We start from the raw sequence: 10,107 nt of genomic DNA on the forward strand, positions 1-10,107 counted from the left end.
TGGATATGATGGCAAAAGCTCCAGGAGACGGCATCAAGAGAAACATTTGATGCTTTTGTGCTGTTCTGAACTAGAAGCGGCTACGTGCAAGGACCAAGATATGCTTCTGGGGATAGGCCCTCAACTCCCTGGAACTGAGTTCTTTAATGCCTGACTGAACCAGAACAGGAACTCCGAGAGCGCTGGCAAGGAGCCCAGACCCACCTGAACCTTCACAGACCTACATACAGAACCACACTGTTCTCACTCCAGCCCTTCCTGCCACACCTTGCTATGATTAGATCAGGAGTGCAGAAGGGGCCAGATGCACCTCAGTGATGTTGCCATCCCCTCTGTGGTCCAAGGGGGGAAGGTGACCATCTGCAAGCCAGGAACCTCAGCTGCTGTACCTTGATCTTGGACTTTCCAGCTTCCAGAATGTCAGTTGTCTAAACAACAACTAGCTGAATGTGGTCAGATTCTGCACCCCGTCTCTGCACTCCACTAGGGCAACTGTGCTAGCCCAGTCAGGGTGTTGAATGGTAGGAAACTTGGCCTTTGGGATTTTTGCTTGCCGGTCACATTTTATTAGTTTCCTTATATGAAAAATGGGAATCATAACATCTACTCATGACATCTCATTGCATATTTGTGAAAACTAAAAGGTAATAGTGGAACATGTTTGGTTAGGCATCCCACATCTACAGCATGCCCAGGAGTGCTCCAGGAAAAAGAAAAAGGAATTATGTTTCAAGTTTCTGGATATTAGGAGAGACTCACTGTTGATCTAGAGGCATCAGTTGCTATCTTTTTATTTATTTATTTTTGGTGCACTCTGGTTATTATGTGGTCAACAGCCTTCCACACTCCACTTTAATATTAGCTGTAAACCTGAACTTGTCTGACAGCGACATCTTGTGGCCTTCCCATGTAATTATAATTATAATATACCTTCCCATATAATTATTCCTTAAGCTCTTTGTAAGGGCTTAAAAGCAGTCCCAAGCCATACACCATTCCCACAACATATTCCAACAGGCAGGATTTATTATGAAATATTTAAAATCAATGTATTAAAAATTTTATTTATTTATTTGAGAGAGAGCGAGAGAAAGGAGCAGAGAGAGAGAGAACGAGAAAGAGAAAGAGAATAAACACACCAGGGCCTGTAGCCCTACAAATGAACTCCAGACACATGCGCCACCTTGTGCATCTGGCTTATGTGAGTCCTGGGGAATCGAACCTGGGTCTTTGGTTTAGCAGGCAAGCGCCTTAACTGCTAAGTCATCTCTCCAGTCCATCAATGCATTTAAAATATTCCTTCAATCCAGTTATTTAGCCAGAGAAGCTGATTTTCTATCAAATTCACACGTTTCTGTTTGGAATGAAATTATTACATGTATTAATAAAGTATTATATTGAAGTCATTTGGCATTATATTTCATGTTGATTCTTTTCTTTTTTATTACAGGTTGTTTATATTTCATAGGAGTAGCTTACATGAATATTATTACACAGTGTTATTAAAAGTTCATTAAAGGCTGGAGAGATGGCTTAGCAGTTGATCGCTTGCTTATGAAGCCCAAGGATCCCAGTTCGAGGCTTGATTCCCCAGTACCCACGTAAGCCAGATGCACAACGTGGTGGATGCAATCTGCAGTTTGTTTGCAGTGGCTGGGGCCCTCTAATGTACCCATTCTCTCTCTCTATCTTCCTCTTTCTCTCTCTGTCTCTCTCAAATAAATAAATAGTTCATTGAAAACTGTTGGTAACATCATTTATGTGCTAATAAATTTATTTTTCAGTATTATCATTTCCTCTCCGCTTTTTCTCCTTTTATTTATTTGTTTTGTTTTTTGAGTCAGGGTCTCACTCTAGCCCAGGCTGAATCACCTGGAACTCACTCACTGCCCAGGCTAGCCTTGAAATCATGGTCATCTTCCTGCTGGGATCATAGACGTGAGCCACCATCCCCAGGTTCTTCTGCCCCCCCTCCATCCTTCCCTCTGTCTTTCCCTCCATCCATTCGCTTCCCTCCCCTCTCCTTCCCTTCCTTCTTCCTGTTCTTTTTGCAGCACTGGGGAACAAACCCAGGATTACTGAAGTAGACCTCAGTCCACAAATATAATTATATATATGTTATATATATATTTATTTTTTTGTTTGGTTTGAGATAGGGTCTTGCTCTAGCCAGGCTGACCTGGAATTCACTATATAGTCTCAGGCTGGCCTTAAACTCACAGTGATCCTCCTACCTCTGCCTCCCGAGTGCTGGGATTAAAGCCATGCGCCTCCACACCTGGCTTTAATTTTCTATTGATAATAAGCCCAAAGAACTTATGTTTGACACATATAACTTTCAAATATGCATGTTTAAGAGAATTAGCTTCATTTAAAACCACAAGTCATCTGCAAGTAGGTCTTCTTGTTAGTGGTGTTCTATAAAATACTGAATTAGACAAGCAGTGGTTATTGGAAATGGAGGATGCAGAGACAATTATTAATTTTGCATGTATACCGCACAATAAATACAACATGACCTCAGAGGCCAAGATGTGCTCTTCACACTACTGGAAGGACCTGGTAGCAAACAACAGCTCCATCAGTCAACTCGCGCTTGACTGAACATAATAGAAATTCAGTTCTACGTGTCAAACACAGAGGTTAGCTAGAGGATTCCACAAGAAATTACCTGACATTACACACATGAGCACTCCTCTGTTTTACATTCCATTTTGAATGCTGAATATGAAACAGATTCTGCAAAAGAAAAGCTTAGCTTCAGGGAACACACTTTAAAACTATTTTGTATTTTTCGTGTACGTGAGTGCAGGCAAGCCACAGTGCGGGTGTAGAGGTCAGGGGACACCTTTTAGGCATTGCTCCTTGTCCTTCACCTCCTCTGAGGCAGAGTCTCACCACTGTTTGCTAGGCTAGCTGGTCCAGGAGCCTGTGGGAATTTTCTGTCTGTCTCCTATCTCACTGTAGGCATGCTGGGATTACAGAAGTCCACCATAGCTTCTTGATTTTTGTTGAGTGCAAGGATCTAAATTCAGGCATTCACACTTGTGCAGCAAGTGCCTTATCCACTAGCCCATCTCCCTAGCTGTTGTTCTTTTTTTTGGAAATATTTTATTTATTTATTTATTTATTTTTTATTTGAGAGAGAGAGGGAGAGAGAGAGACAGAGAGAGAGAGAGTGAGTGAGAGAGAAAATAATGGGTATGCCAGGACCTCCAGCCACTGCAAATGAACTCCAGATGCATGCACCACTTTGTGCATCTGGCTTTATGTGAGTACTGGGGAATCAAACTTGTGTCCTTTGGCTTTGCAGGCAAGTGCCTTAACTGCTAAGCCATTTCTCCAGCCCCCCCCCTTTTTTTTTGAGGCAGGGTTTCATATAGCCTAGGCTGGCATCAAAATCACTAAGTAGCTGAGTATGACCCTGAACTCCTGATCAATCCTTCTGCCTTTGTCTCCCAAGTGCTGGAATTAAAGGTATGTACCAACATATTTGGATTATTTATATTTTCAAATCTTTTTTTTTTTTCCCAGTGCTGGGGATTAAACTCAGGGCCTTGCACTTGGTAGTCAACTGCTCTACCACGAAGCTATATTTCAGGCTCATTATTTTGTATTTCAAAGAATAAGCAAACATGGAAAATATTTTTAGTTTTATTTTCACAAATTTATAAGCCAGAGAGATGGAAAGTTAGACCCCTGTGCTTTATGTTCTTGATATACTTGGTAAGAAAAGTAGCAACACTGTTTACTGGGGAAGGAAGGTAGTTCCCATGGGAAATTGGTTATTATGTCTTGGTGTTAACCTGTTTGGCTCCATCATTCACTAGCTGGATAACCTTAGACAAGTAACTTCCCCCCTCTGAGACTTTCTTCATCGGTGTACGTGAAGGTAAGTATATCCCCCCATAGTGCTGCTAAGTGATTATATAAGAAAAACATGTCAACTGCTTAGTATAGTGTGTGTCCCATAGAAAGCATTAATAAAGGTTGGCTCCTAATTGATTTTTGACCAGCCAGGCATGCCTGAAATCTCAGCACTTGGAAAGTTGAGGCAAGAGAATGAAGAGTTCAAGACCAAGTACAACTGCATAGCAAGTTTGTTCTCCCTATTTTCTTTTGTTCTGTCTACTCAATCCCTCTTCTACTGAACCCATCTTCTTTCCAACCAGTCTCTACTATTTTAATAGGGTTTTTTTTTTGCCCTTCTTTCTAGCCTGGAAAATGTGATCCTTCTGCCCCAGGCATCGGAGTTCTGGGAGGACAACTGTGTGCCATCATTCCTGACTTAGGTGCAAATATCATTATTCAGTCTAGGAATCATCTGGTTATTATTAAAGCTCTCGTTTATTGTCTCCCTGGATAGCAGATTAGTCAGCTTTAAAACAACAGGGGCTTTGAGCTCTCCTAAATCAAAGTCAACTACATAGTAATGTTCCTTCAATGAGGAATGTGATCTTTTTAAAAAAAATATATTTTATGCTGGGCGTGGTGGCACACGCCTTTAATCCCAGCACTCGGAGGCAGAGGTAGGAGGATCACCATGAGTTCAAGGCCACCCTGAGACTACATAGTGAATTCCAGGTCAGCCTGAGCTAGAGCGAGACCCTACCTCAAAAAACCAACATACATATATATATATATCATGCCTTAACTGCTGAGCCATCTCTTTGGCCCCAGGAATGTTTTATTTTTTTTAAAAAAAGTTTATGTCAGATGGATAATGTGCTGAAATCATAACAAGGTTTGTAAGAGGTACATGTCATGCAAGCAGGTGGGCACTCAATCATCACACTTATGAACCAATAAAAGGATTGAGTACTATCTTTTGTTCTTTTGTTTTTTTCCAGGTAGGGTCTCACTCTAGCCCAGGCTGACCTGTAATTCACTATGTGGTCTCAGGGTGGCCTCGAACTCATGGCAATTCTCCTACCTCTGCCTCCCAAGCGCTGGGATTAAAGATGTGTGCCATCGCAGCTGGCTCAAATACTATTTTTAAAAAATACTTTATTTATTATTTGAGAGATGGGGAGGGAGGAGGGAAGGAGGGAGGGGGAGAGGGAGAGGGAGAGAGAGAGAAAGAGAGAGAGAGAGAGGGAGGGAGGGAGAGAGAGAGAGAGAGAGAGAGAGAGAGAAGAGGCAGAAAGGGAAAATGGGCAGGCCAAGACCTCCAGCCACTGCAAACAAACTCCAGACGCATGCACCACCTTGTGCATCTGGCTTATGTTGGTACTGGGGAATCAGACCTAGGTCCTTAGGCTTCTCAGGCTTAACTGCTAAGCCATCTCTCCAGTCCCTTGAATGCTATTTTTTGAAAGCGTAAAACAGCTGCTCTAGTCCTGAGGAGGTGGGTTTGTGGTGGTATAGCTTCAGGACACACAGTTGTCCTTTCTCCTGGCCTTCTGAGACCATCTCCAGGCTGCGTACTGACAGTCTTTGTGCCATTTGGTTGCACTGCAAAGCTGTGGGACAGCTCAGGTGGCAGAGGCACAGGGAGGGAGGGAGAAGTGGGTGCACACAGCGCTGCCACAGTTCTCGGGTGAAGGCTGAGAGCTGTAATGAGTCACCTACTCAATCAAGTACCTCAGGTGAGAAAGCCAGTTAAGTGGGCTGCTTACAGGAAGACTGCTAACCAGCAATCGCCACCTGGGTGGTGGGTGTTACCCAGGAGCTGTGGAGGCTGTGTGAACTAAACAACATGAGTCTCATACCCAGGAGGCCCCTACTCAGCTCTGTGCTGTTCCCCAAGAGAAGCTAGCAGTGCTGGCTTTATTTACGTAATAATAATAGTGTGGGGCTAGGAGGTGTCTCAGATGGTAAAGCCCTTGCCATGAAGGCATGGGGACCAGAGTTTGGATCCCCGGAACCCAATTGAAGACCTGGGGGCATGGCAGCCACTCGTAGCTTGGGAGGTAGATACTGAGAATCTCTGGGGTTTGCTGGCTAGCTAGACTAGTCAAATTGGCAAGCTCTGGGTTCAAGTGAGAGGCCCTGTCTCAAAAAGAAAAAAAAGAAGGTGGGGCTGGAGAGATGGAGTAGCCGTTAAAGCACATGCCTGTGAAGCCTGAGGACCCAGGTTTGAGTCTCCAGGTCCTACGTAAGCCAGATGCACATGGTGGCACATGTGTCTGGAGTGTGCAATGGCTACAGGCCCTGGCACACCCATTCTCTCTCTGTCTCTAATAAATAACTAAATAAAAATAAATATTAAGGGCTGGAGAGATGGCTCAGCAGTTAAGGTGTTGGCCTGCACAGCCAAAGGACCAGGCTCAATTCCCCAGGACCCACGTAAGCCAGATGCACAAGGGGGCACATGTGTCTGGAGTTCGTTTGCAGTGGCTAGAGGATCTGGCACACCCATTCTCTCTCTCCCTCTCTCTGCCTCTAATAAATAAATAAATAGATCTTTAAAAATTAAAATTAAATAAAAAATAAGGTGGCTGGTTGAGGAAAACACCCTACATTGACCTCCAGCCTCCACATGCACACGTAAACATGTGAGCCCACACACATGTACATGTATGCAAACATGCATATCAACACATATACACAAAAATATTGATAATACTTTATAGGTAAACATTGAACTGTCTCTAGGATCTTGGTCTGGACTCCATAGTTCTTGTGATCTGTCAAAAGGATTTCATGTTGGGGCTGGGAAAAGTGGATCAAGTGTTTGTTGCACACACACGAAGACCTGAGTTTGGATCCCCAACACTCAAGTAAAAGCTGGGCATGGTGGTGTGTGTTTCTATTCCCAGTGCTGGGGATGCAGAGACCCGAGAATCCCCAGGATTTGTTGGCAGCTACTCTGGCTGAATGTGTGAGCTTCCTGTTTAGTGAGAGATCCGGTCTCAAAAAAATAATGGAGCTGGAGCGATGGCTTAGTTGGTAAGAGTTCTTGCTGCACAAGTATGAAGACCCGAGTTCCAGCACCCACGTGGAAAGCTTGGCATAGCCATCCATAGAACTATGGAGTCCAGACCAAGATCCTAGAGACAGTTCAATTTACCTATAAAGTATTATCATTATTTTTGTGTATATGTGTTGATATGCATGTTTGCATACATGTACATGCCTGTGTCCCCAGTTCTGAGGAAGACAGACAGGGGGTCACTGGGGCTCTGTGGTCAGCTAGTCTAACAAGACAATGGGAGCTCCAGGGTCAGTGAGAGACTGTTTCTGGAAATAAGGATGAAGAGTGGTAGAGGAGGGGACCCATCATCCTGCTCAGATGTCTGTGCACACACATCTGCACATACATGTGAAATCCTTCCACCACATGCACTACACATCCACCAAACAATGAAATGAAAAAAATATCAGGTAGAGGGCTGGGGGATAGCTAAGTGGTTAAGGCGCTTGCCTGCAAAGCCCAACAACCCAGGTTTGATACCCCAGTACCCATGTAAAGCCAGATACACAAAGTGGCACATGTGTCTGGAGTTCATTTGCAGTGGCTGGAGGCTCTGGCACACCCTTCTCTCTCTCTCTCTCTCTCTCTCTCTCTCTCTCTCTGCTTGCAACTAAATAAAAAAATTAAACAAAATAAGGTGGAGAGTGATTTAGGAAGACACCCAATATTAATACGTTGACCTCTGGCCTCAACATGCACAAACACATGTGCCCACACACATACAGGCACACATGCAGTCACACACACCACACATACAAATGCCCTAAATTCAACCTCTCCTTCTCTCTCTGTGTATAAATTGGTAATTGAACCCAAGTCCCACATAGTCTAGATATTCACTCTACTACCAAGCCACCTGTAGAAAGAATTTAGACAAGGGCTGGAGAGATGGCTTAGTGGCTAAGGCACTTGCTTGTGAAGCCTAAGGATCCATGTTCAACCCCCAGGTCCCATGTAAGCCAGATGCACAAGGTAACACATGCACAAGGTTGCATATAAGCACAAGGTGGCACATCCGTCTGGAGTTGGATTACAGTGGCTGGAGGCCCTGGTGTGCCAATTCTCTCTTTCTTTCTCCCTCACTGTTTCTCTTGTTCTCTCTCATAAAAAAAGAATTCATCCGGGCGTGGTGGCGCACACCTTTAATCGCAGCACTCGGGAGGCAGGTGTAGGTGGATCTCCATGAGTTCGAGGCCACCCTGAGACTACTTAGTTAATTCCAGGTCAGCCTGGACCAGAGAGAGACCCTACTTCATAAACAAAAAAAAAAAGAGAGAGAGAGAGAGAGAGAATTCAGACTAGACACATGAGCATAGTGTGGAAGACAGGCAGAGTTTGTTACAGAGCAAAGTAGGTACTCACAGGGTGAGAGGGAACAATGGTTAAAGGGACCAGTGACCACACCTGATCTGCATTGTGGGTGGGTTTTATACTACTTTTCTGAAATCACTAGAACAAACAGCTTTTCCTGAGGAACTTTGTCCTGCCCAGGCGATGGACAGGCCTGTTTGGATCGAATCTTACAGGAAAGTATATATGTCTTTGTTCTTCGTCAGCTATAGGAATCTGAGAAAGTTTCTGGCTCCTGGAGCTGAGTTTTATGATCTTTTGGATCATAAAAGATGTCACCTTTCCTTTCATAGCCAGAGCTGTGACTCAGGTCCCACTCTTGTGATCAGAAATCAAAATCCTGCTATCCCAGTGCTTGGTTTTGCAGGCTCTTGACTATGAGGGAGTGGTCTTGACTCAATGTCTGCCAGCGGCCAATATCTAACTAACAGTACCAGTGCTCCTCCGAGGACTTGTGTTACCCGTTTGCAGTCTTTACAACAGTGTTCTTTGGGCTAACTCATTCCCTGTAACAATGGCTTCTCCAGTCCCACGGTCTGAACGCTTCCCTGGTGGGGCCTTGCCTTTCTTACAAGGGTCTCCATTGTATTGTACAAACTGTTATATTTACAGGGCCAAAAGTGCCTCCTTTGATCCTTTGGAGAAAACTTAGTCTGTTTTCTGTTCTGTAACAAAATACCCAAGGCTGTCAAAAGGTTTCTTAAGCTCACACTTTTGGAGGCTGAAAATCTGAGATTGAGTAGCCTTATCTATTTGATTTCTGGCAAAGGCCTCCCTGGCTACTTCCTAACATGGCAGAAAAGCAGGAAGAGAAAATAACTGTGCCCAGGTAGCCTCACTTTATAACCCACTTGAAGGAATTAACCAGAGTTGGGGGAGAGCCATGTTAGTCCCTTGCAAGGGCAGCAACCCCAGTGGCATAGCCATCATCCATTAGGTCCAATCTCTTAAAATGTCTACTGTCTGTCATATCAGACACCGGGCTTCCAACACACGAGCCTTTGAGGACCCACTCAAGGCATATCAGGGAGCAAAGCAATATCTTTTGTAGACAACAACAACTTCCCACAGGAGATGATACTGTTCATGCTGTGCTGTCCCACCGCCCACACGTCTTCCTTGATCTGTGCTGCTTACAAGTGGTTTTGGTCAGCTTGCAACTATCACTTCTCTTCTCCAGGACGACACCTTCAGAAACCTCGGGACAGCAGCGAGAGGTCTGATGGCAAGACAAACAGATCCTTTGTACCTTTCGTCTAAGTCAAGAAGGACATCTGCCCTATCAGACTACACTCTGCTTTGGGCAGGATTGCTGGGATTTGAACCCAGAGACTGGAGCACACTAGGCAAGTGCTGAGTAACAACCCCAGTCCTAGGTGTGGGGTGTGTGTGTTTTGAGGTAGGGACTCATGATCTGGAATTCATTCTGTAGCCCCAGCTGACCTTGAACTCACAGGGATGCTCTTATCTCTGCCTCCAGAGTACTGGGACTAAGGGCGTGTGTCATCATGCCTAGTGTGGGCTTAAAAAAATACTTTTTATTTATGAGGAGGGAGGAAAGGAGAGAGAGAGAGAGAGAGAGAGAGAGAGAGAGAGAGAGAGAGAGAAAGAATAAGAATATGGATGTGTCATGGCCTCTTGCCCCTGTAAACAAACTCCAGATGCATGTGCCACTTTGTGCATCTGGCTCTACAGGGGTACTGGGGAATTGAACCTGGGAGGCAGGCTTTGAAAGAAGTGCTTTAACTACTCAGTCATCATCTCCTTAGCCCCATGTGTGGATGTTGACTCTACTTTGATCCAAGAACTTTCCTTCTCTCTCTCCTTCATTCTTCCCTTTC

At 44.5% G+C, this 10,107-nt stretch overlaps 1 non-coding gene across 1 annotated transcript; it reads right to left on the bottom strand.

Annotated features, from left to right (window-relative positions):
- Positions 1 to 4,710: 4,710 nt before the first annotated feature.
- On the bottom strand, positions 4,711 to 4,815 carry LOC123457949. The gene has a single exon (XR_006635297.1). It is a non-coding gene; the product is annotated as a small nucleolar RNA U13 (small nucleolar RNA).
- Between the last annotated feature and the right edge of the window lie 5,292 nt (positions 4,816 to 10,107).

This window comes from Jaculus jaculus, chromosome 1, assembly GCF_020740685.1.
Source record: "Jaculus jaculus isolate mJacJac1 chromosome 1, mJacJac1.mat.Y.cur, whole genome shotgun sequence".
Taxonomy (NCBI): Eukaryota; Metazoa; Chordata; class Mammalia; order Rodentia; family Dipodidae; genus Jaculus; species Jaculus jaculus.